A 27,687-nucleotide genomic window follows, 5' to 3' on the forward strand; every position below is an offset into this window, starting at 1 on the left:
ATGATGTCATGATAATATTACTTAAGAGGGCTAGATGGTGTAGTGCAAGTAAGATGTTTGTGGCTGCAGGACTTCCATCCCAAGCCGTCTTAAGAAATCTTATGTAGAAATGTATTTGCCGGGTAAATGACTGTAAATGAGATCATCTTGGTTTTGTCCTTCAATCCCAGGAAACACTGAGACAGTTGTCTTTATGTAAGACTCTGCATTTTCTTTTCTTATCTTTTAAACTATGTTTTTTATGGTGCTTTTATATGTCATTTATTCTATGTATCGTATATTATATGGACCCTGAGTCCGTAATAAAATGTAGATTGATTGATATCCATGAGGTGTTTAGGAATGATAGAAATTAAGAACAAAATTACTTTAAAGAATGTAAGGAATGTAAATTAAGTGATAAAATGATCACCTCTGGCAAGCTTGTCTATGTCCAGCAGACCATCCTTGTTGCCACGGGTGATGGGAAGCGTGTGGACGTCTGGACAATCCATTATGGGGTTTCTCTAGACGTTGACACAAAGATGCCCAAAACAAATTAATCGTGGTGGGCACAGTGGATTATTTGCCAAAAAAACGAAAGGCTAACTTACAGCAGGTTAAGAGAAAAAGATACCTTTGTGTCATGGTTCATAATGTACCGACAATGGCCTACATCTGCCAAACTTTCTTCTAGTACTGTACTTGTGCTGTATAATGACAGCTAATCTAATCTAAATGAGGGAAACCTCCACTTCCTAACAAGTTGAAATAAAGGTTTGAAACGGAACAAGGAAATGTTAGTTTTAGGCTAGAGCGTAAGGTAGCCTCCTAGCTCTCCAAACCATGCAACATAAAGTATGTACTGATCACAGACAGGTAGGATAGTTCTATGTATTGATCACAGTGCTTTACAGCAAGTAGAGTGAAAATCTATTTATTGTGGTCCCTCGACCATAGCAGCTTCCAATAATAAAATACAATACATTTAGTATAGAAAAAAATAAGATGACTAAAATAAAGATTACTATATACAGTTCTAAAAAGTGTGCAGTGCAAGACGATAATTTTAGCTTAGAATAAAATAAGATGACTAGAATAAAGAATACTATACAGTTCTAAAAAATTGTGCAGTGCAGATCAGGATGTAGATATTCTAAAAATTGAGGTTGTACACATAAAACAGTTCAGTGGATAGTATAATGAGAAAAAGAATAGACCCACACACTACACCATCCCCTTAATTTGGAATGTCAAAAAATGGACAAATCAATAAGACATTAACCTTTTTATTTTCCATTTAAAAACTAAATAGAATGCAGGTACAAAAATACAAATCACTCTACCTACTGTATAACCCTAATCCCCTCGCCCTATACATCCCAACCCCAGTCCACACCCTCACCCACGACCCAACCCCTCATCTACCACCACACTTCCCAGGCAACACTGATGTTAATCATCCTCACCACTGTCATCATCCCATATGTAGCCGTATCCTCAGTTTCCTTAGACACATTTGTACAGTGTTTCATAACAATTTACTCAAGCCTAGTAATAGACACAATATTTATGACACTGGGAATACATTCCCTGAGGTCCATAGATCTCCCTAGATACCAAGAACATGCAAATGGCCTTGTAGAAGTGGAGCAATCTTCCATTTACTTAGGTGTGTATTTTTAGGCAGATTTTCAGAGATTAAAAGGTAAAGAGGTTCAAATCGGATCGGATCTGATTGAGATTAAAGATTTTAAACTACTGGGCACTGAACATGGAGAGACCAATCGCAAATCGATCTGCACTTTCTCGGCCGAGCTACAGTCATTTTTACCGCACCTACTCCCCAAACTCTGCATGCGCAGATTGATAAACCTAGACATCTGGACAACCCCGAGACTCCGTGGGCAATCTGCGCATGCGCATGGGGAGTAGGTGCTGAGAAAGTGACTATAGCTCGGCCGAGAAAGTTCCGATCGACTTGGATTGGTCTCTCCATGTTCAGGAAACTCAAAGTAAACATAAATTGTACTTACAGATGTTGTGGTGTCCACAGTCTGATGTCTGTTTCCACAAGAAGAAAGTCTTGGTCCAGTAGAGTTCTGCCACAGAGAGTTTCACACTGTAAACACACAAAGCGTTTGTTGAATAATCCAGGAATTTATGTGGAGTGTATCGAGGCTCGTGTTGATGACGTGTGTGGTGACGTTGAACCTCACGTGCCGGTCGTACCACGTGACTGATACAGGACATTTGGCACGCGATTCAAGATATAAGGGGCAACGAAGCGCAATAGTCTCCTATGACTAGGGTTGGGTACCTTTCACATTTGAATCGATACCGGTACCCAAGGGTACCTTTTTTCTGTACTTTAGTCTCTAAAAATTATATCTATATACGAAGTGTTGTAAAATAAAAAATCCAAACTTCGAATAATTTATTATCATTATTATTTATTTAGAACAATTTGTATATATATAATATTGCAGCGAGCGTTGTCTGCATCTAGCTTTGTAAAGTGTAACAACACTTGCGACCGTTTTCGGCTTGCCATTGCCCCGACTGCTTTGTTGTTGAATCAAGTCAAATTCTAGGTAAGTGCGTATTGTGCGTGTGAACGTGCGGCACACTTCATAGGTTTCATTTTGCGGTAAACGAAACGTTGACGTCATCAGACTTTAAAAAAAATTATTTGGCACCGGCGGTTCTCACGTGAATCGGTACTACCGACGTGATTCGGTCGGTACCCTTCATTCGGTTCGGTACCCATCCCTACCTAGGCAAAGTAAAATATATTGTTGGTTTCCTGTTGGTTGTCAGTTTGGCCATGGGTAGGTAGGGAATTTATTTTATTTTATTTTTTTATTTTATTCTTTCCCACGGCGACTATGGATAGGGAATTTCTTTATTTAATTAAAATGTTCACAACAACATGGATGCATGTACTCTACCAGCATGTTTAATATCCATAATACTAAATGTTTGACTAAGATTTCTATGAAACTTTATTCTTAAAAAAAAAAAAAAAAAAAAAAAAAACGATTTTTTTTTTTTTTTTTTTTTTTTTAAACTCGTCAAATATATTGGGTCGCACCTAAATCGGCAGGGTCGGTCGGCAACCGGAAACCAACTATTCATTTTGTTAGGCCCTATGACCTCACATTGTGTTGACTTAGGCATTTATTGCGCGTTTGTTTGCTATCTGTTCAACTAACTGAGCTGATCTCTCTCCTAAGTATTCACATAGTAATAACTAACTGAGCTGATCTCTCTCCTAAGTATTCACATAGTAATAACTAACCGAGCTGATCTCTCTCCTAAGTATGCACATAGTAATATTAATAAATGTGACAACACAGCATATCCCTTGTTCTAATTTTGTTACATTAAAAAGTGAAGTGTCTGTTGTGTTCAAAATAACTTGGATACAACAATAACACCTCACCGATGCTGAGGCATTATAGAGCCTTGCATGAGAACAAGGAGACCAACCAAGGTGGACCCAGCTCAGGTAAGCCATTTTAGGATGCAAATGTAACCTGTGTGTTACGTCTGTGTTGTCTCCGACTCAGCTTCTTCCCCCAGGCCATCAGAACACTGAATTCTCCACTCACAAATACACATGAGAACACGCGCGCGCGGCAACCGCTAAAAAAATCACTTCAAACAAAATGTCACTCAAAAATGTTATCTTTAGAAACACTTTAAAAGAAGGAGGTACTTTCTAGTTTAGATACATTAAGACAGGGGTGCCCAACCTTTTTTGAACCAAGATCTACTTTTTAATTTACCACCTAGCCGAGAGCTACCAGCCAAAATTGTATATTGTAAGCCGTCGTTTGAGGCTTTATAAAAGCAGCATAATGAACACAAATCTGTTAGTGCCGAGTCCGACCTCATCTTAAATAACAAACAGCATTGTTTGTTGTAGTTAACAAGGAGAGGCAGAGTTGATTTAGCAAAAAAAGAATTTAAAATTAAAAAAATTATAATCGAATTTTATTAATCGAGATCTACTTGAAATCAGCCCGCGATCTACCTGTCGATCGCGATCGACTGGTTGGGCACCACTGCATTTAAGAGTTAACATTGTAAATTGTATATTGCATAGTAGTGTTTACTAGTGTATATAAGAACCAGTTTCTCAGGAACCTAGCATGTCTTTTTTCTACCATGCATATCTTGTGTCTTATCTATTTTATTTTTTCTATGCCTATTTTATTCTATTTTATTATTGTATTTTAGCATCAATTTTAGAGGACGATGATCTTGACCTGGACAGTAAAGCTGATAAGAGTCTACATTTCTGTGTTGATGATGCCATCCCCTGTAAAATTATTAAAATGATAAACCTTGAGTATCTAGGAGGTGAAAGCTGCAATTAACCGAAAGAAGAGGGCATTTCTTAGTGGTGATAGAGATATGATTAAACATAGGGCTGTCGCGATAACCGCAGATTGCGGTGTGTCAAGTGACCCGTGGGATGTAGAACAGACAACTGCAACAACCGCAGGTAAAATAAAAGGGGCGTCATCATTTTTAACTTCATTTAATGACGAGGCGTCTGTTTTCCAGTAGCATGAGCTAACTTCACATTTCCATACAGTTTACAACTCACAGATGAAATCAGGATTTATTTTCATATCCCGGACTCGAGCCCCCAATGTATACCTTTTCCTGTATTAATCTGAACCGCAGTAGAGTACAGGGGAGTACACTCTAGGGCCGAAGTGCCGGTCATGTAACGTGCTTGTTATAACTAGGGGTGCACCGATATATCGGTCGGGTATCGGCCGATAAGTGCCTCGTTGACTGCCATAGCTCAGATATGCCGATGGCAGTAGCCGATAAATATCCATCAATTTGTGTCGCGTCAATCTGGCCCACACATTCAAACTTTGAAAAAAGTTTCAGTCAAGCGACCTGCACAACGCCGCCCCCACACACACACACGCTACTGCATCAAAGTTACTACTTATGATTAACAAAGGCATTCGTTTTGTGGCATTAACGTTATATAGTTACACGTTCAATAACATCAGCGTATTTACCCGACCATAGCAAGCATTACTCATTCATATCTCAGTTCCTTCCTTTGCTCAGAGAGCCCGTACTGAGTTGTACCCATTCTGCAATCTGTTAATAAAGTTTTCAATCAGACAAATGTATAGAAAAGCTTTTATTATAACATTCGTTGCAGTAAAATCATTATGCCTCGTTTGGTCATCCTGCGGAGGCTAGCGCTGGTAAACTACTCGTGGCCGCGGGGAGCTAAAGTTATTAGCGCCGGTAGGTTTGTTGTTGATCTCTCGCTGCAGATCAATGGCGGACTTCCCGGAAGTAAAGCGTTTGCCGATTGGTGGTAAGAACAGCAGGGGCGGGTGCAAGCGGTGTGACGTAATTGGCAGAATCGACTGTCAATCAAAATTGTTCTGTTGCATTGCTTTGGTTGAGAGATAGTGCTTATTATTATTATAAGTATTCGAACGAAGCTTCGAATGTCTGTAAAAAAAATCATTAAAAAAATATATATATGCTCCGCGTTAGCCGTGCGGAGCTAACGCTGCTCCGCATAAACACAGAGAGAGAGAGAGAGAGAGAGAGAGACAGAGAACAGCAGGCTGACTAGAAGAGGGTGGGGGCTAGCGGGGGAGGAGCCGTGTGTGTGGTGTGTGCGCGCTGACAGAGAGGAAAGACAGAGGAATAACGACCAGTTGACTGACTCATTCCTTCAGTCCACTCAAAATTATGCTAATATTCCTTATGTTGTTTATGATATTAATTGAAAATAGCATATGAGAGTATTATATAGTAATAATAACACATGGCGATATACTAAAAAGCTATTTATAATTTTTGGCTAGTAAAAAATCTGCCCGGCTGGTAGTTTTTAAAATCTACCAGCCAAATGGCTGGTAAGTCAAAAAGTTAAGTTTGTTCCCTGCTTAAGACCATTGCTGCAATTCTGCCTGGACAGCTCAAAATATTAATAAAGTGTGAGGTTCGCCTGTTCCCTGGACCTTTAATTCCCTGTCTCCTCACCTCACCAGCCCCCACCCTCGCGTTGTTTTACTCTCCTCTGCTCTTCAACAGCCCACACCCTTGGACTACCTTTCACAGCTGTGATAAGTTATGATTAGCGCCCCAGAGGGCTTTAAATACCTGGACTTCCCCTCCAGTCCTCGTCGGGTCGTTCTGTATCTGTATGCTACCATCTACCGCCGTGCTCCTGGTGAGACATCGTCATCGCTCTCTATTCTTCCACGGGAGGTGAGGTTTCCTTTGTTCTCACTGGGAGACGTTGTGCCATTCTGTATGCTGGTTCTTCTCCGGCGTGAGACGAGGTGCCAGCCATCGCCACCTGTCGCCGTTTGCCTGGAGTGGGACACAGTCTGCGCTCTCTAATTCTCTACGGGAGGTTTTTCAGTGTCCCACTCCAGACCCCAAGCCGGCGCGCTCCTACTCCAGACGCGCTCCACTCCAGACCCCGAGCCGGCGCGCTCTTCAAGCCGGCGCGCTCCTACTCCAGACGCGCCCCACTCCAGACCCCAAGCCGGCGCGCTCCAACTCCAGACGCGCTCCTACTCCAGACGCGCTCCACTCCAGACCCCAAGCCGGCGCGCTCTTCAAGCCGGCGCGCTCCTACTCCAGACGCGCTCCACTCCAGACCCCGAGCCGGCGCGCTCTTCAAGCCGGCGCGCTCCTACTCCAGACACGCTCCTACTCCAGACGCGCTCCACTCCAGACCCCGAGCCGGCGCGCTCTTCAAGCCGGCGCGCTCCTACTCCAGACGCGCCCCACTCCAGACCCCAAGCCGGCGCGCTCCACTCCAGACGTCAGGCCGGCGCGCTCCAACTCCAGACGCCGCTCCTACTCCAGACGCTCAAGCCGGCGTGCATCGCTTCCTAATCCTCTACGGGAGGATGCGTCTCTTCACTTCCGAGGAGGATCTCCTTGCCAGGCCTCCGTCATCTGAACCCTGCCATCCCTGTAAGCAGCTCTGGCCCTCGCCCTGTCCAAGGCCTTAACCCTGTTTTCTCTGTCCCTGTCTCCAGCCCGCCTCCCCGGGCCTCTGTCCCTGTTTTCCCCTCTCCAGTGCCCCTGTTCCTGCCCTGTCCTTTTGCCCTGGCCCTGTCCCTTAGCCTTCCCCTTAGCCTGCTCGCTTCTTAAAGGCACAGTGCCACATTTTTCCCTATTTCTTTGTTCCAGTGTTTTTGTGTTCTCCCTTAAAGGGACAGTGCCGCTTTTTGTTTGTGTTGAATAAATGCCCTGTTTTGGCTTACTCTCATACCTGTCTTGTGTTGTGCGATTGGGGTTGGTTACAAACCACAACATAAAGACCGTTCGTTAACCACTGTCTGTTTGGCGCGTTGCTGTGTCATTATCATAACCATGCTGGAATATGGATTGGCTACCGGGTATAATATGATGTGTGTAGAGGCATATGATACAATCTATTTTGTTGTCGGTATTAGGCAGCCTATATGAATTACATATAATAGCAGCCAACCCATAGCCTACATTATGCAACAGTAACTTGCGCATATATAATAGCACATGACACAGCCCTGCGAACCCTGCACAATAAACAAACTTGATCATTAATCTAGCTGTTGTATCTTTACGCTTATGAAAACATTAAATAATATGTATAGGCTATAGGCTGTCGCTTTGCATTCATTCTCAAATGGCATTTAATGGCTATCCGACTCCTCGCCATATCCTCGCGGACGGACCAGTATACATTATATCATATCATATTCATATCATAGTTTACTCTATCAGCCCACCCAGCATGTAATACGTTCTTTGTTAGAACTCAACTCGTTATTATTTTGCGCATAGATTGCAGAAATACGGGAACGTTTTGATTTAGGCTTTGACATTGTAAAACTAAATAAGTGAAATTCTGTCATGATATCACCCACACGATAATGCTCTGTGTCCAGAGCATACAGCTTTTCATTCATTTAAGACACATTTATTGCAAGGGTTTTGTAATACACATACACCCTCTGTTCTCATTGCAATGCATTTTTTATTCTTTCTTATACAGTAGGAAGGGGAAAGAACACTATATCGTGGGTGTTCATATGACTTGTATTCTGCTTACAGCTTCGAAATTCCACTTGTTTCGTTTAACGTAAAGCCTTTTAAATATAATCAAAACGTTCCCGTGTTTCTGCGGTCTGTGCGCAAAATAATAACGAGTTGAGTTACGCGGAGCGCAGTCAGTCAGTACACCCCGTATATTCCGATAACGCTATAAACCATGCTGCATTCATTCGGAGAGAAATACCTATTATTCCAAATGCTATTTATAGGGTTTTGACCATAATTACACTACTGTTGCTATTTTACAATGAACTATAATGAATTACGGTTCATACAGAACACGCCAGTGTTGAAACTAATGCACAGAATCTTATTTCCGTGTTGTAATAATATATTCTACCAACGGGCGCCAGCTACGCATGCTCCGAGCTGTGCGTAGATATACGCACAAAGTCAAGCACAAGTTCAAATTGATAAGTCCCACACTTTGCTTAGAAATGATCGTACGCAGGGGTTAAAGTGGAAATGAAGCAGTGCGATAAATACATATTCATAGCATCACATTAGTATTTAGATAAGCCACAGAAGAAGTCACGTTATAAAAATAAGCAGTTTCTAAGAAAAAACGATTTGTTGTATACATTTCTGAAGCATTTAGCATTATGGGCGCGGCCATTTTGTTGCTAACGTCATACCGCTGGTTGGGTGTATACACTCTGGTTAGCTGCCTATAGTGAATGGGTCAGTCAGTAAATAAAATGTTGCCTACAAAACAACGGGACCGCGGTGGTTCTGTTTGTATTGCTCCTGGCTGTTCAAACTAATTTTACCATGTGAGAGAGAGGAAAGTTGGTTAATTTCCACAAACTACCAGTGAAAAAAACAGTGTTGTTGACATGTTGGCTCGGGCTGGCTGCACTCAGGCGGCGCGACCAGCCTGTTGGACAGGGAAGGAGGATCTGCAGAGAACACTTCATTGCCTCGGATTATGTTGTTGGGGGTGGAAGGTTTGTCCAGAAGACCACTAATCAGCTGAAGCCGGACGCGGTTCCCTCGGTCTTCGACAGACAGACCGGCGTTAGCTCTCGGGAGCAATCGCTAGCTAGTTGGCACCAGCCGGGGACCGGCGTTAGCTCTCGGGAGCGATGGCTAGCTAGTTAGCACCAGCCGGCGACCGGCGTTAGCAACCGGAGCGTCGCGGAGCATTCAGCCTGCTGGCTACCTAGACCCACTTCAACCAGCGTCGCGGAGCATTCAGCCTGCTGGCTACACAGCTTGTCGGTGTGCTGGAGCCTGGAGCCAGCTACCGTTAGCTTGCAGAGGCTCCAGCACACCGACAAGCTGTGTAGCCAGCTACCGTTAGCTTGCAGAGGCTCCAGCACACCGACAAGCTGTGTAGCCAGCTACCGTTAGCTTGCAGAGGCTCCAGCACACCGACAAGCTGTGTAGCCAGCTACCGTTAGCTTGCAGAGGCTCCAGCACACCGACAAGCTGTGTAGCCAGCAGGCTGAATGCTCCGCGACGCTGGTTGAAGTGGGTCTAGGTAGCCAGCAGGCTGAATGCTCCGCGACGCTCCGGTTGCTAACGCCGGTCGCCGGCTGGTGCTAACTAGCTAGCCATCGCTCCCGAGAGCTAACGCCGGTCCCCGGCTGGTGCCAACTAGCTAGCGATCGCTCCCAAGAGCTAACGCCGGTCTGTCTGTCGAAGACCGAGGGAACCGCGTCCGGCTTCAGCTGATTAGTGGTCTTCTGGACAAACATCCCACCCCAACAACATAATCCGAGGCAATGAAGTGTTCTCTGCAGATCCTCCTTCCCTGTCCAACAGGCTGGTCGCGCCGCCTGAGTGCAGCCAGCCCGAGCCAACATGTCAACAACACTGTTTTTTTCACTGGTAGTTTGTGGAAATTAACCAACTGTCCTCTCTCTCACATGGTAAAATTAGTTTGAACAGCCAGGAGCAATACAAACAGAACCACCGCGGTCCCGTTGTTTTGTAGGCAACATTTTATTTGCTGACTGACCCATTCACTATAGGCAGCTAACCAGAGTGTATACACCCAACCAGCGGTATGACGTCAGCCATGACGTCAGCAACAAAATGGCGGCGCCCATGTTGAAAACAGGGATATTATATTATATTTTTCAGACAAATAAGATAGATTTCACATTTGATTATAGAACCCTGTCTTACACAAGGTACACAACAAACAAACTAGGATCACATTGCTCACTGCTTCATTTCCACTTTAAGCACATATCTGTGCGTACACAACATTGATAAATGAGGGCCCTGAACTCTGCCGGTGTCTGTGAGGTTAAAATACCTGACCAGTGGACCATCCTAAAAACAAAACTATACCAAGAGGGAAATGTGGTAAACCTGTCCTGGTCTGAAGTGAATAGGCTCCACAAAGACCTATGCCCTGATGTGCTCCATCTGATGGACCTGGTCCTGTCCATCCCAGCATCCACAGCTCTGCCTGTGAACGAGGCTTCAGTGCCATGAAGCAGGTGAAGACTTGCACACTGCACACGTTACCATTAAGCTCTCTGTGAGTGCCAAGAAAATATGCGTTCACTCACTGCCATTTCCCCCCTGTTTTTGTTGTTGTTTGTATTTAGGTTAAGTCTGAGTGGAGGTCCAAGCTGACCCCTGCCTCCCTATCAGATCTCCTCACAGTACAGCTGACCTCGGAAGACATCAAGGCGTTCCCGCTATTGACCTGTGGTGCACAGATGGAGTGCGTATCAGAAGGCCAGGCTCCATGGCGGACCGTGTTGAGGAACTGTCTGAGGAAGAGGACTATGAACTAAATTAGGGCTGGCCGCCAGAACAATTAGAATATTCGTTCCGTTCCGTTGGTATTCTATTACTATTATTATTCCATACAAGGCTGGATGCATTACAGACTCCGCTAACATCCCTTGTAGGTGGCAAGTATGGATTTGTTTATCTTGTCTGAAGTTGTTTTAATATGTTCTTTTGCTTCCATATTGTAAATAAATTCGCAATAAATTATTTGCATTTAAAACTATTAACGCTGACTCATTCCTTCAGTCCACTAAAAATTATGCTAATATTCCTTATGTTGTTTATGATATTAATTGAAAATAGCATATGAGAGTATTATATAGTAATAATAACACATGGCGATATACTAAAAAGCTATTTATAATTTTTGGCTGGTAAAAAATCTGCCTGGCTGGTAGTTTTTTAAATCTACCAGCCAAATGGCTGGTAAGTCAAAAAGTTAAGTTTGTTCCCTGCGTGTGGCGTTTCTGAACCCTCTGCTTGACTCCTTCTCTTATGGTCACTGCATCCTTCATTCAAGGGGCCTGTCTTGAAATGTCGTCCCTGGAATAATACTCATTTACTAGGGGTGCACCGATATATCGGTCGGGTATCGGTATCGGCCGATAAGTGCCTTGTTGACTGCTATCGGCCTATCGGCCGATAAGCTCAAATGTGCCGATAGCAGTCGCCGATAAATACCCATCAATTTGTGTAGCGTCAAAAGGCACAAAAAAAAAATTCACTTGCGACCTACCTGCACAACGCCTGCCGTCCCCCACACACACACACAATCTACTGCATCAAAGTAACTACTTATGATTAACAAGGCATTCGTTTTGTGGCATTAGCGTTATATAGTTAGTGTTACACGGACAATAACATCAGCATATTATTATTACCCATAGCAGCAAGGCATTACTCCGAGTCCGTTCATTAGCTCGGTTCCATTCCGTTGCTCATTCCGTACCCAACTACACATTCTGCAATCTGTTAATAAAGTTTTCAACCAGACAAATGTATAGAAAGGCTTTGTTTTATTATAACATTTGTTGCAGTAAAATCATTATGTCTCATTTGGTCATGCGTGGAGCGCCGGTCGGCGGGCCGGGCAGCTAACGTAGCTACGTTATTAGCTATTAGATGCAAGACTAACGTTACTGGTGAAAATGTGATTTGCGTTGGAATACTCCTTTGTCAACTTGCTGTACTTTGCTTGCATGTCTGCAGTCATTATTGCTGCATTAAGAATAGCCCCAACTTTAGCCAAGGTAACGTTATGGCTAAACCTTTAACAATAGTTAACGCTAGCTTTCGGTTAGCTGTTCAATGCTATTAATAACACAACTCCCCGTCAACACCCTCTCTCGGGAAGATGGCATTTAAGAAAGTATCTGCTGTTAAAATGAAGTGTTACACGTTCAATAACAAGCATATTATTTACCCGAAGATAGCAGTAAACAAGGCATTACTCCGTTAGCCCGTTCATAGCTCGGTTCCATTCCGTTGCTCATTCCGTACCCAACTACACATTCTGCAATCTGTTAATAAAGTTTTCAACCAGACAAATGTATAGAAAGGCTTTGTTTTATTATAACATTTGTTGCAGTAAAATCATTATGTCTCATTTGGTCATGCGTGGAGCGCCGGTCGGCGGGCCGGGAGCTACGTTAAGTGTGTTCTGCAGTGCTCTCGCATTCGCAAACAGAACAATGGCGGCATGCCCGGAAGTAGAAAAATTTATAAACGCTTGCCGATTGGTGGACAGCAGGAGGTGGGTGCTAGCGGTGTGGCGTAATTAGGGATGGGAATCGAAAACCGGTTCCCGTTGGGAACCGGTTCCTAATTGGCCGATGCCTGGAACCGTGTGGCTCCCGTGACTTTCGATTCCCTTATCGCTGCCTACAGTTGCGCAATAATGTTAGCCGTTAGCATGTAGCCATGGCAGACTCTATTTGATTCCTTAATGGCTCGAAATTGCCTGGGTTTTGGTAATATGCTCCCGAAATGCTCCTGCTGTTTGGCTACTTCTATGTGCAGTGAAAACTACTTGAATGCGTTAGAACCTAGTCATTGATTTAGATCAGGCTGAGCTAAAATTAGCCGCGGAGCTAACGTGAGCTAACGCTATTTAATCAAGCTCACAAAGAGAGATAAACAGCTGACAGCGGATAGTACAGGTACAAATACAATAAAACAGCAGGTGGGGGCTGTTGTGTAAACCTTGTACTCTTTAGTTCACATATAATGAGAGACGGAATGTTTGTTTACAAGACTGTAAGCCAGGAAGTACAGTGGTGCAACATACAAATGTGTCCGTGTAGCAACACAAGCCAATACCTTATAGGACAGGGGCCCGGGGAGCTCTCTCTCTCTGTGTGTGTGTGTGTGTGTGTGTGTGTGTGTGTGTGTGTGTGAGAGAGAGAGTGTGTGAGTGAGAGACAGAAGTCAGAGGAATAACAACCTGTTATTCAATAGATTAAATTAGTTTAAGAATAAAAAAATAAATACATTTTAAGAGAATCTCAAATACATTATTTTATTTAAGTGTAGGCTATAGTTAATGTTTTATTTTTTACAGTTTTTGTATTTTTCTGACATGGGGGCTCAACAATAAATGACAATCAGAAATGTCAAGTTGCATGTTATTCTAACCAGCTTAGACCCCTACGCTCTGCATCTTCTGGCCGCCTCAGACCTACTCCTATCCGAGCTCCGGGAGGGTCATCAAAGAGAAGTCGCCTATTCTCAGTCCTTGCCCCACAATGGTGGAATGAACTACCCACCCCAGTTAGGACAGCCGAAACCCATCCAATCTTTCGCCGTCGACTAAAGACGCACTTCTTCAACCATTATCTGAATAAAAAAAAATATATCTAACCCTAACTAACCGTACTGTCATGCACTTGTCCTAATAAACTAACCTACACTTTAGCACTCAACACTTTGATGAACATTGTTGCTCAGCTGATAGAGTTGTGCCCTTCCTGATGGCTTGTCGTACAGAACTTGTAAGTCGCTTTGGATAAAAGCGTCAGCTAAATGACTAAATGTAGTTCTGTTGCATTTTCAATTTATTTATTTAAATTATAAATTGATCAGGTATCGATAAGGGAATCGATAAAGAATCGAATCGATAAGCAGAATCGATAATGGAATCGTATCGATAAAATCCTATCAATTCCCATCCCTAGGCGTAATTGGCCGAATCGACTGTCAATCAAAATGGTTCCATTGCATTGGTTGAAAGCTCTGGTTGAGAGAATAGTATCCCGCTGCAGGCCGCAAGAATGGTTCCATTGCATTGGTTGAAAGCTCTGGTTGAGAAAATAGTATCCCTCTGCAGGCCGCAAGACGATACTGGGAGAGAGATAGTGATACCATAAACATATTTCTTGACGTTTCCTTTTTTTAAGTAAGTAAAGAGGCCTACAAATACAAACATACACATACAAATATACAGTAGTTTCATTAAAAAAAAAAAATTAAAAAAATATTAATTTTTTTTTTTTTTTTTTTTTTTACAAATACTTATATACAAATATCGGTATCGGTATCGGCCGATAGTGTTAGTTGAACAATCGGTATCGGTATCGGCGGCCAATTTTCATATCGGTGCATCCCTATCATTTACTTTCTGTTTGGTTTCATTTGGGGTTTCTGTGTTTTTTGGGGTGGGATTCTTGTCACGACACTCGGCAAAACAATAACAAATACACATGTAGGCTGAGCAGACACGAGGGGGAGATGGCTGACAGCAGCCGATTAGCAGTAGGCTAACGTGGACACTGCTCTGCCTAGACCAACAATGTGTGAAAAAGTTGTGTCTGGAAATATGTTGGATTTTAATCAAACAAGGAGTCATAAAATACTTCTGATTTAAATCAAACAAAGGGGTCATAATCGGACTTAACAACACACATTTTTGATAGTGTTTTTTGTCTATTTCAGACGTGTAACATCCATAACGCAAAAATGTAACATCCATAACGGCACTTTTTAGTGATTCATTCCTTGAGAGGAAATGCCAGGTTTTCCTGAATGTGCTTTTTGGGTACCTCAAACCCTTCCCTACAAAGTGATAGTAAACATGTTATTCTTTGAAAAAGATATTCACAGAGCTTTCATCATGTGTTCAGTGAGTCCGAAAAGCTTGTCAATTTCCGTAACATCCATAACGCTGTGTATTTTGTCACCTATCTCAAAATCCAAAAGGTCAAAACATTTCTTACTGCAGGCTCATCTTTATCTCAATAAATGTAACTAAAATGTGTAAATTATACTTCAAACAAAGGGGTCATAATCGGACTTAACACACATTCGCAATGTAACATCCGTCACTTGCAATGTAACATCCATAACGGTAACATCCATAACACTTGTAAAGAATACAAAAAATAAGACCAGAATGACTAATTGTTGCTAATATGTCATCTTTATAAAAGTTAGCTTTGCTTAGGAAGTTTGGTTGACATTGCATTCCAGATGCATGTTTTATGACAACTTTTCCTGGAAAACGTTATGGATGTTACATTCACTGTCCCATAAAGGGGCATTATAACAGCATGCTTCACCTGCCAATGGAAAGACAAAGTACATAATTGATTCACATATTGATACAACAGCCCTTCATGACCAAAGGTGAGGTTAGAAAAAAATCTGTTGATTTTTTTTGCCATTCTGGCCATTCAGAAAGTCATACAATTAGGTTAATCGAAAATAAATTTTTACATCATTGTGTCTCCTCCTGTAGTGTGAAAAAAACATGCATTCTCATAAATATTACGATCAAATCTATTTTGTACTTCAAAATATAGACCTTGATGATACATTTGAAATTGGTTTGGTTATGATCATGTTATTTAAATTTTTTCATGGTGAGGTTGACATTTGCATGGAATTGCCCCAAAGTGAAAAGTGTTGGCTCTGCGCTAGAGGACGCTCATCCCATCTCAGTTTATGGTTGTTTACACACACCTGCAACTGTCACCCAGCATTTTAACGGTTTCATCTATATACCTTGTAATTGTATTTGGTTGTTTGTGTTTTAATTATTTATTTGCAATACCTCTGTGATGTATGTATCATGTCTCTCTATTTTATTTTATTAACACATTTGGTCTCCTTTCCCTGTTACCCTTCGAGAGGCCCTTTTGTCCTCTCACCAGGCCTTCATTGTAAATAAGAATTTGTTCTTAACCTACCTGGTTAAATAAAATAAAAATATCAGTTTATGGAATTTGTTACCGGCCTCAGATTTAGGGGAATCTGAGTCGGTACAAGTGATACACAGGCAAGCGTGTGCTGTGGATCTGTGAATGATGGAGAGATAAGACGTTATTTATTGATTGATTGAAAACTTTATTTAACAGATTGCAGAATGGGTACAATACAGTACAGCTCAATACACACAATTGTTAAGGGGATGCATACCAGAGAAAGACTTCCATCTTGTTTACATCAGGGTCCCCCATTTTCAATTCATCATGACATGAGAGACAAAATTAAGAGAGGAGAGGACGCAGGCGTTTGTTGTTCGCCGCTTCTCCGTCTGATTTGACATCTTATTTATATACAAAGCCAACTTTTTAGATTAATAACTTGAGAACTTTTATATTGTTTATATATGTTTTAACGTTTTGTGATTTTTACTCGGATCTCTACGGATACATGTTTGTTTACGGTTTTTTCGACGGCTGTTATCAACTACACGGGCCCATTGTCCTCCTGCTGTCGCTATCATTTGAATCCTATTCAACAGCCACTGAGATATTTCTCCAAGTTCCATCTCCTTCCTCGATGCCATGGATCATCGCTCCGTGGATCCAGCCCAGGGCTAATTCAACAAATAGCTGCCGGCTAACAACAACAGCTAAGTCCAGGGTTGTTTGATATGACGATCGTCTGGCTGTAGATACATGGCTAAACGTGGTGGTAGTCTACACCCTACACCAAGCTAAACGTCAGATTGTTTCAAAGTGTCTTACCTTGGGATTGTTGCACGGTTTTCGACTGATCTGACGGCTGTCAGAGCTTCCTCCTGCTTCGCCCAAACTCCGTTGCTACCGAGCACCAGCTGACTGCCGTTAGCATTTAGCATTCGGCTAACTGTTTCGGCGCCGGTATGCTGAAATACGCCATTCCGCAACTCCTGAGTCTCAACAACTACAACTTCCCAACGCTCGCCACAACAATAAAACAATTTGGACTTCTTCGCCGGCCTCGTTACATCCACAGAAGCACACAGAGGAAGGTTGTTTACTCCCAGCATGAACATGCAGCTATTCCAGTTCTGCCGGTCGCCGTGTCGCAGATCTGACGCGTCATCGGAGCTCTGTGAAACCCCGCGAGACCTCTGCATGTTACCACGGGGAGTAACGCGAGATCACAACCCGCGAAGGATTTCAGAAATCGTGGAGTGGATTCTGAATGAATGAATGAATGAATGAATGAATGAATGAATGAAAACTTTATTTAACAGATTGCAGAATGGGTACAATACAGTACGGCTCAATACATACAATTGTTAAGGGGATGCAGACCTGAGAAAGACGTTTGTCTTGTTTCCATCAGGGTCCCCCATTTTCAATTCATATAGACATTTATGACATACACAACATACATGACATTTATGGCATAGGGACATATAGGTATTTAGTACTGATACATTTGTGACATAGGCGGTATTCAAATATACAGTACTGTTACCCCTAGATCCTGACAGAGTATATACATATGATGGGGAGGGGACTGTACATTAGGAGGGGGTGGGTGGGTGGGAGGGAAATATACATACGGCGGGGAGGGAATATATACATGCGGTGGGGAGGAGACTGTCTATTAGGAGGTGGTGGGGGTTTTGGGCATTTACGGTGGCCAGTTTCGAATTGCAGCCTCCCGTAGGTGCTCTTTAAGGGCGGTTTTGAATGTGGGCAGGGATTCACATTCCTTTACAGCTTTGGGTAGGGCGTTCCACATTGTTGTGGCATAATTGCGAAACGTGTTTAGTCCCTTGTTTGAGCCGAATCTGGGTTTAACATGATTTGTTGAGCTTCCTCTGGTGTAGTGGTTGTGGTATTCACTGACCTTTGGGAAGTATTTTGACATGTACATGGGCACCCCGGTCGTATAGTGTATCTTGTAGACCAGGCCCATTGCAAGTTGCTGTACTCTGTCGTCTACTCTAAGCCATCCTAGGTTGGCAAAGTGGGCAGGGGTGAGGTGGGTTCTGGGGTTCAGGTCAAGTAGTAGTCTGACCAGTTTGTTTTGTGATGTTTGTAATTTTGTTTTAAGCGCCTTTGAGGTGCTTTGGTACCATGATGTGCACGCATAGTCATAGTACCCTTGAATGAGTGCTCCTGCCAGAGTCTTCAGGGTATTCTTGTTTACCAGAGAGGAGATCCGGTACAAGAATCTAGTTCGTTGGTTGACTTTTTTTATTACATTGGATGCCATTTTGTCACAGGAAAGATTTGCCTCTAGGATGGAACCCAGGTAGGTAATTTCGTCTTTCCTTGTGACAATATTGTCACCCACTGTAACTGAGAAGCCGTCGGTCTTGCTGAGTTTGTTATTTGAACCGAAGAGAATGGACTCTGTTTTGCCCATGTGTAATGATAGTTTGTTATCAGTGAGCCATATGCAGATTTTGCCTAGTTCCGTGCTGAGGGTTTTTTCAACCTGCAATTTGTTCTTGTCAGAGACCAGCAGGGCTGAGTCGTCCGCAAACAGGAACAAGTTGCAGTCACAGGCTGACGACATGTCATTTGCATAAATTAGGAAGAGTAGCGGTCCTAGTATGCTTCCTTGTGGAACACCACAGCTCACTGTGAGGGGGGGGGATAGAGTACCGTTTACCTCTACCATCTGTTCTCTCCCCTCCAGGTAGGATTGCATCCAGCTCACTGATAGGCTATCAAAACCAATTGCTTTTAGCTTGTCCATTAGAATGGAGTGATTGACAGTGTCGAAGGCCTTTTGTAGGTCCAGCATGACCATGCCGCAGTATTTGCCAGCGTCCACCTCTTGTTTGATGTGGTCGTTCAAATAGAGGAGGCATGTGTCAGTGGAGTGGGACGTTCTGAAGCCAGATTGGAATTCGTAGATTAGGTTTTTTTCCGCCAGGTACTTTTCGACCTGTTCGTAGACTATTTTCTCCATGACTTTCGAGATGGAGGTAAGAATAGAAACAGGGCGGTAGTTGCCTGGGTCTAATTTGCTGCCCTTTTTGTGTAGAGGGGTCACTCTCGCAATTTTGAAGTCCTTGGGGACGTGCCCCTGTCTTATAGAGAGGTTTATTATGTGTGTGATGACTGGGGTGATGGCGGCTGCTGCGTCTCTGAGGAATTTGGAGGGGATGTTGTCATGGCCAGTGGCCTTGTTAGGTTGGAGGGCGCTCAATTTTTTGAGTACCTCATCGGTTGTTACCATTTCAAGTTTGAAGTCGTCTTTGTGGACCCCTAGGTTTTTGTAGTATGCTACTATGTGTTCTACCCCATAATGCCCTGAGTGGGAGGGTAGTTTGTTTACCAGTGTTGTGGCTATGTTTGTGAAGAAGATGTTTAAGTAATTGGCTACATCCAGCTTGTCTGTGATGAGCGTGTTGTCCGTCTTTATGTTTATGTTTGAGAATCTGGTTTTAAGTTTTTTACTGCAGCCTAGTTGATTATTGAGTAATTTCCAAAGTTTGCGGGGTTTGTTTTTGTTTTCCTCAGTTTTGTCGTTGATGAAATTTCTTTTTGCGGTTCTGATCATGGTGTTTACGTCATTTCTTAGTCTGTTTCTTTGGATTTTTAGTTCAACCACGTGGGCTTGGAGTTCACTGTTTGAGCTTTTGGAAAGCTTTGTCTGACTTTTATGAAGTTCAGAGCATTTTTTGTCTCTGGTTTTCATAGCGGCCAGTATTTCAGTGTGCATCCATGCCTCAGCGCGATTTTTAACCCTGGTGGTTCTTATCGGTGCCATGTTGTTGAGTATTGCTGTGAATTTGGTTTTGAATCCAAGCCATGTTTCTTCAACCTGTGTACCACTGAGCTCATCTGACCAGTCCAAGCTCCCCAGTTCTAGGTTAAAGGCCTCTCTAGAGTAAGTTTTGAGGTCTCTAGATGTGACTGTTTTGTGACAGCCGGCCTTCTGTTTTAGCTTTTTGCGGGTACAGAAAATCATATAATGATCACTTAACCCGCATGCTATCACCCCTTTACTGGAGATCATGGACTTGTCAGAGGTCAAAATGAGGTCAATGGTGGTTTGTGTCGAATCGCATACCCTTGTGGGTTGTGTGATTAGCTGGCTGAAACCGTGCAGGTCAGAAAATCTACTGAAGGCCTTGAAGACGGGTGCTGATTTACGCAGCATATCCGTGTTCCAGTCCCCAATAAGAATTTCTAGCCTACTCCGGCCCTTACAGAGACTCACCTCATTACCAAAAGTCAAAATAGAACTTCTAAATACACAATCTCTCAATAATAAATCATCCTTCATACAAGACCACATTATCGACAAGGAGATAGACTTCATGTGTCTCACTGAAACCTGGCACCAGCCAGAGGTTTACTTCACCCTAAACGAAGCCTGTCCTCCTGGTTACAGTTACCTGGAGAAAGCCCGCAGCACCGATCGTGGTGGAGGCTTAGCCGTTATTCATAGAAACCAACTGGAACTGCCCCCCCCTGCCCCTGCCTGTACTGTCCTCATTTGAATGCCTTGCTTTCATATGTAAACCCCCTCTCCTCATGACAATACTACTGATTTACCGGCCACCTAAACCCAACTCTGTTTTCATCCCAGACTCGGATGCAGGACCTCCTCACCACACTCTGCACAACATCTGCCAATATCATAATACTTGGAGATATAAATATTCACGTCGACACGCCCTCTTGCCACCCTGCAGCTGAGTTTTCTGCTACTTCTGGACCGCCTCAACCTCACACAACACATTGATGTCCCCACACACACAAAGGGCCACACGCTCGACCTGGTCATCACAAACTCCGCCCCCATCAACAACCTGCTAGTCTACGATCTGGGGGTATCTGACCACAAGACCATCTCAATGGAGCTGTCTTTCCAGTCTCCACTCAACAAGCCCAAGCGCCAAATCCGTTTCAGGAACCTCAAAAATATCAACCCGGACACCATGACCCTGGACCTCCAGCTTCTCTCCTCTGTCAACTTCTCATCAGCAACTGAGTCAGTGGACTTCTACAATAAATCCCTGAACAGTCTTCTGGATCTCCATGCCCCTGTCAAATCCAAAACAGTCACCTTCGCACGCTCAGCCCCCTGGTACACCAGCGAGCTGCGGAGTATGAAGACTGCTGGGCGTGTCCTTGAGCGGCGACTCAAGGTCTCAGGACTCACTGTACACAAATTGGCCTACCGTGAACACCAGAAGGCCTATCTCAAAATCCCCCAGTCTGGCACGGTCCCAGTACTACTCCTCCATCATAACCTCCCCAAATATAACCTCACTCTGACTCTTCTGAGGAACAGTGTAGCAACTTTGCCACCTTCTTCAGGACCAAAGTTGACACCATCCGCTCCCTCCTCTCTAGCCCCTCTGCCCCTCCAGTCCAAACAGTGGAACAACAGCCGGCGACTACTCAACCTCTCTGCTGCTTTTCAATCATCCAATGTCGCCCGTTCCATCTTCCGCGCGAATTCACTGCAGTGATCATGACTGCAGTGTACATTCCCCCCCAGGCGAACGTCGGCAGGGCGTTAGGGGAACTACACGAACATCTGAACACACACCAGATCAAGCATCCGGAAGCAGCCATGATAGTAGCCGGGGATTTCAATCAGGCGAATCTGAAGAAAGTCATGCCGTCTTTCTTCCAGCACATCGTCTGCTCCACAAGGGGAGGAAATACACTCGACCACTGTTACACCCCGTTCAGAGCCGGTTACAAGGCTGTACCGGCTCCACCATTAGCGGGAGCAACAAACACGTCGGATCATGCCGCCATCTTGCTGGTCCCAGCATATAAACAGAGATCACGTGACGCCACTGTATTGCACATTGTTGCGGGCAAGACCACCCGCATTTCATTGTATACTTGTATGCCGTGACAATTAAAACTCTTGACTTGACTTGACTATCACACAGCGAGAGGGTGAGGAAATCGACTCAAGTTCAACAATTCGTAAATTGCTTTGGATGAAAGCATCAGCTAAATGACTAAATGTAAATAAAACTGTTACAATGTGAAATAAAATCACAAGTAGAAGGAAGAGTCGTTAAAAATATATTATATTAATATATATATAATATAATAATTTATATTATAAGATATATATTATTATATAGATAAAATAAGATATTCCTTTATTGATCCCTTTGGGGACATTTGGGGAGGAGTGCACTGTTCCTGTGGATACTGGGGGTGGACGGAGCAAGCCTCTATTCCATCTCCCTGTTCCAAAAATCTATTTAATATGGTACTCGAGTAGGGCACGTTTCAGAAATTAAACCGATAATAACAGATACTACACTTGATCTTAGCCAAAAGGCAGAGAAGCGAATGGAACGTCTCTCAGAAAGCAAGCCATGTGATTTGGCCTAATTCCCATCACAAGTTTGATCAGAATGCCAACAAAACTATATAGACCTGTAGGAGAAAAGCTCATTTTGCATCAACATTTTAATTGAATACCCTTTCACCAGATTGAGTTGAGGAGGACATTCTCCGTCAGATTGTTGGTGCTCTAGTCTAGATTATACTGCTGGTGGAAGGAGACAGTCGATTCAAAATGCACTCCGTTGTGATCCACTTGAGGCCTTTCATGGAATATTTGTGTAGTTATCTCTCTCTTCCAACATGGCTTCCCAATTTATGTACAGTGGTCGCATAGATAAAACACTGTGAAAGCATGATTTTACGGTTCTACTGTGATCTGTGTACCAGATGTACTGTAGCAACCATTATTTCTTCCAACATGGAGGACGTATTAAGGGCCTCGTCCGTCAAAAGCCTTGACAGGCCTTTTGGTCGGAATTGATTGGTATGATGTCAAGGTGATGAAAAAAATTGTGTCTAGGTCAGAAATAAATGTAATTACCCTTTGATTAAAGACAGGATAACTGTTCAAAGGCGTCAATTGGTGCTTGTTACAGGCTAACAATGTTAATTACTGCATTAATTTAATCAGGACCTCCTGGACACTTGCCAGCTCCTCCCCCTACATCTCCTGCTCGGCTTATCGCCTCGCACAAGGAGGAGGGTGTGTGGTGTGAGGGTGTGAGGGACCCGTTTTCAATGTTTAGTAAGAGAGACATTATAAATTAAGAATTGTTTTCAAATAAGACTCATTGGCCTTGGCTCATTTTCTGTGAAGAACATAAGATAAGATACGATAAGATAAGATAATCCTTTATTGATCCCCTTGGGGAAATTCAGGTGTCAAAGCAGCATGGGGGGGGGGGGGGGGTACAGGGGGGGGGGGATACAGAGCTTCACAGTCCTATTACAGTCCAGTATTTATATACACATTAGATACAATATAAATACAAATACAATATAATATAAAAAAGTACAAAATACAAGATAGTAGAGTGATATGTGTCTCTAGTACACAATACAAGATAGTCAGTACGGTGATGTGAGTCTCTGGTTCTCAAGTCCCGAGTTCTGACAGTGATAGTTCTGGCAGCAGAGCCAGCCGTCCGAGCCCTTTGTTGTAGAGCCTGATGGCTGCCGGTATAAAGGATAAAGCCCCCATAAAAGAGCACATCTTCATTAAATGCACACTGAGCCCCTCCCTACATTTATATTACATACAGTAAAGAACACATCTTCATTAAATGCACACTGAGCCCCTCCCTACATTTAGATTACATACAGTAAAGAACACATCTTCATTAAATACACACTGAGCCCCTCCCTACATTTATATTACATACAGTAAAGAGCACATCTTCATTAAATACACACTGAGCGCCTCCCTACATTTATATTACATACAGTAAAGAGCACATCTTCATTAAATACACACTGAGCCCCTCCCTACATTTATATTACATACAGTAAAGAGCACATCTTCATTAAATACACACTGAGCCCCTCCCTACATTTATATTACATACAGTAAAGAGCACATCTTCATTAAATACACACTGAGCCCCTCCCTACATTTATATTACATACAGTAAAGAGCACATCTTCATTAAATACACACTGAGCCCCTCCCTACATTTATATTACATACAGTAAAGAGCACATCTTCATTAAATACACACTGAGCCCCTCCCTACATTTATATTACATACAGTAAAGAGCACATCTTCATTAAATACACACTGAGCCCCTCCCTACATTTAGATTACATACAGTAAAGAGCACATCTTCAACCTGTTCCACCCCTTAGGGTAGGTACCGACCCCAAAATGACATTATGGTTATAGATCAATATTTTTTGCGATTTTTTTATCAAACGTTTTCAAGTATTAACATCACTAACATGTCACAAAACCATGTAGAATGTATATTATCATCAATACGTTAGTTTAGTAATAGGTTAAAAGTGCCATTAGATCGTTTTAAGTTTTCGATTTTCGATCGTCTATCCAAGCCGGAAAACGGAAATGGACATTTTGAACCATGGGAATTGTAGCCTTTTTGTGGCCATTTTGTAGAGGACATGCATAGCTGTCGACCAGCGTTTTTCCAAACTACACTTCCTGTCAGATACTGTGGGCTTTCAATGTTCAGCGTTCTGAATGAATCATATCCATAACTGTTATGATTTGCGATAATAAGCCACAAAAGGTAACGTTTGACAAATATTGAAACGCAGTTAGTTTCTCCTCCCTATTGTTAGAATGTAGGAACAATTAGATAAAATGTACACTAGATTACAGTAGATATCATTATCTGTTCTTATGCACGCCTGGTGATACTAAATCCAAATTGAACTCAGGCATTTGAAAGATAATATATGTATATATATATATAAATGTGCGAATTGGCTATAATAAGGTAATGTATAAGCATCTATTCTATAATAATATTTCAAATTGCATTGGTCCGGATGGGAGAATTCAGTACTGTATCTACAGAACCTTCGGTTTTATCATCTTCCCTTTATTAATATCCTTAGATTTTTTTTACACATGATCTCAAGAGGGTACTGAACGAGATCAGTGGCAGGTTTTTACATTTGGTCATTATTATCATGGTGTTATTCACTGTCAAAAGATGCAAAGAAAAATCATAATTCATATTCTCCTTTGTTTCATCATAATTTAAGCAAGCCTAGTAATAGACACAATATTTCTGACACTGTGAATACATTCTCTGAGGTCCATAGATGTACCTAGATACCAAGAATATGCAAATAGCCCTTGTAGAAGTGGAGCAATATTCCATTTACCTATAGGTATATATTTTATGCAGATTTTCACATCATGTGGAACAGGTTAAATACACACTGAGCCCCTCCCTACATTTATATTACATACAGTAAAGAGCACATCTTCATTAAATACACACTGAGCCCCTCCCTACATTTATATTACATACAGTAAAGAACACATCTTCATTCAAAATGCATTCAAGTTGGTCATGAGCAGTAAAACTCCTGTTTTTATACATAAACAGGTTATTTTTAGTAATACTGTGCATGCTCATTACGGGTTTTCTCGGGTTTACCCCCTGCTGGTTGAAGGCCCATCACGAGAATATTCGTTTTTTTTTTATTAGCGATCTGAAATCATATTTCATCAACCAAGTCTACCGTTGGAAATCCAACCACTCCAGGCGCTCAGATGTGGAAAAAACCGCCCCTATCGTCTCCCAGATGGTAATTCACCCTTTTGGATTGAACTCAATGAAAATGAATGAGAAAAAAAATCCCTGACTCCACATTTTACTTCTCACTCACGCAGCCGGGGTCGATCAGCTCCACTAGTGAGCCTCAGAGCAGCGGAGATTATGTGTTTTTACAGTATACACGGTGAATCAATAAAAATATCGATTTTTTCGAATGGCGATCAGGAATTGGAATAATCCATTTGGATACCATCTGATCTCAGGTAAGGAATCTATGTTACCAGTATTAGGATAATCAGACTAGTTTTCACAGAGATATAAGCTTTTATGTGATTATGTGATATTGCTGTTTGGCTGTGCAAGCGCTCAGTAACTAGGAGAATCGATTTTCAACTTGCGGCATGAGCGTGCATGCGCACACATATACTATCGATAATCTAGCGTTTATTTGAAAACGATTCATAAATAGGCCGAACAATGACAACGTTCTAGAATATTCCAGTAAAAGGCGATTATCATGGAATGTCTTATTTTTCCCGTGAAAACGAGTGATTTTCAAAATGCTAGAAAACGGAAATGAAGCGATAAAAAAACAATCTGCTACGACAATGTTGACTGGAAAATGAGTCTTTAATAAGCGACGGGCAGATTAGACACATAGCCATAATTTAAAACATAGATTAGGCGATATTAAGGTTAACATTGAAGTGGCCTTGGGCATTCAAGGGGGTAAAAAGGAATTAAGCTTGGGCAATCAAAGTGTTAAACTAGATGTTCCAGTAATGGGCATCTTGAATTACCAGGTCCAAAAACCAACGCTTTAATGAGATCTTTTATTTTTAGAGCATTAACTCTTTGGAATAACCTGCCTCAAAACCTCTGCTGCATTTACAGTAGATTCACTTTCAAAAATAATCTTAAATTGTATTTAACACTGTAAAGTATTTTTTTTTGTTTTCTGTTTCTGTGCTTGCATGTCATTTTAGCCATCTTAATTGTTAGTTTCATTATGCATTGTGTGTTGAGTACTGACTTTTAATAATTTTGTTTTGTGATAATAAATTTTTTTTGTATGGACCCCAGGAAGACAAGCTGGTTGCTATGGCACCAGCTAATGGGGATCCGTAATACAATCAAAATCAAAATCATTAAATGCACACTGAGCCCCTCCCTACATTTTATATTAGATACGGTACGTGGTGTTCGGGTCCACTGGACCCAAGAGTGTGGCAATTGTAGGTGAAAACAAGTAAATATGGTATAAATTAAGTAAAAAGGTTCTCTGTGTACCTTCACTGTCTGCCTCCACCTTGTTTCATTCATATTCTTCGAGATAAACATGATTTATTCCATTCATTCAGTCGTGATTATGATGTCTTTTTATTTTTTTTACATCTAATTTTATTACTTTAATTGATAAATGTGATCTAGCAGAGGTAAATGACACATTTATGCTGTCTATATTATTATATGTTTTAACCCTTTCACTACCACACGGTCACCGTCGGTAGTGTGATAGTAAAGGGTTAACCTTCTGTAGTGTGGCAGTGAAAGGGTTAACCTGCTGTTGTGTGGCAGTGGAAGTGTTAACATTCTGTGTATTGTCGCAGTGAAAGGGTTAACCATTTGGTAGTGCGGCAGTGAAAGGGTTAAAATCCCAATAATGAGGCGGGACCATTGGATGAGTAACAAGAACACAGACACCACCAAGGGTTAAAACAAGACAGTTTCACATCCGTCACCTCATCACTGATGAAGATGATGAAGAGTGTCATTTGGTTGTGTGTGACACTGTCAGGACAGTCAATCAGCCAAACAGCCAAACAGCCTACACAGGTTGTACATCAGTAGTTCTTAACAAGGGCAGCCCAGGGAACCAGAACAATGAGCAATAGTTAAACACATATTGTATTCACTAGAAGTTAACTTAAGCCTCATCAGAGAATGTATGAATGACTTCTGATCACAACGTTCCTGTTATCTCCCCACCTGCAATACAGACAGTTTTGGAATTCTGTACTGAATCATATCTAACAGCTAGGGCTGTCTATCCATTCAAATATTCAATCACGATTAATCGCACATT

At 42.3% G+C, this 27,687-nt stretch overlaps 1 long non-coding RNA gene across 1 annotated transcript; it reads right to left on the bottom strand.

Moving 5' to 3' along the window:
- Positions 1-414: 414 nt before the first annotated feature.
- Positions 415-17,013, bottom strand: LOC311223137. Its single transcript, XR_014619400.1, has 3 exons — positions 16,815-17,013; positions 2,016-2,101; positions 415-506 (listed from the first exon to the last, which is right to left on the bottom strand). It is a non-coding gene; the product is annotated as an uncharacterized lncRNA (long non-coding RNA).
- Positions 17,014-27,687: the final 10,674 nt, after the last annotated feature.

The sequence above is a fragment of the Notolepis coatsorum genome (genome assembly GCF_963971535.1).
Source record: "Notolepis coatsorum genome assembly, chromosome: 2".
NCBI classification, from domain to species: domain Eukaryota; kingdom Metazoa; phylum Chordata; class Actinopteri; order Aulopiformes; family Paralepididae; genus Notolepis; species Notolepis coatsorum.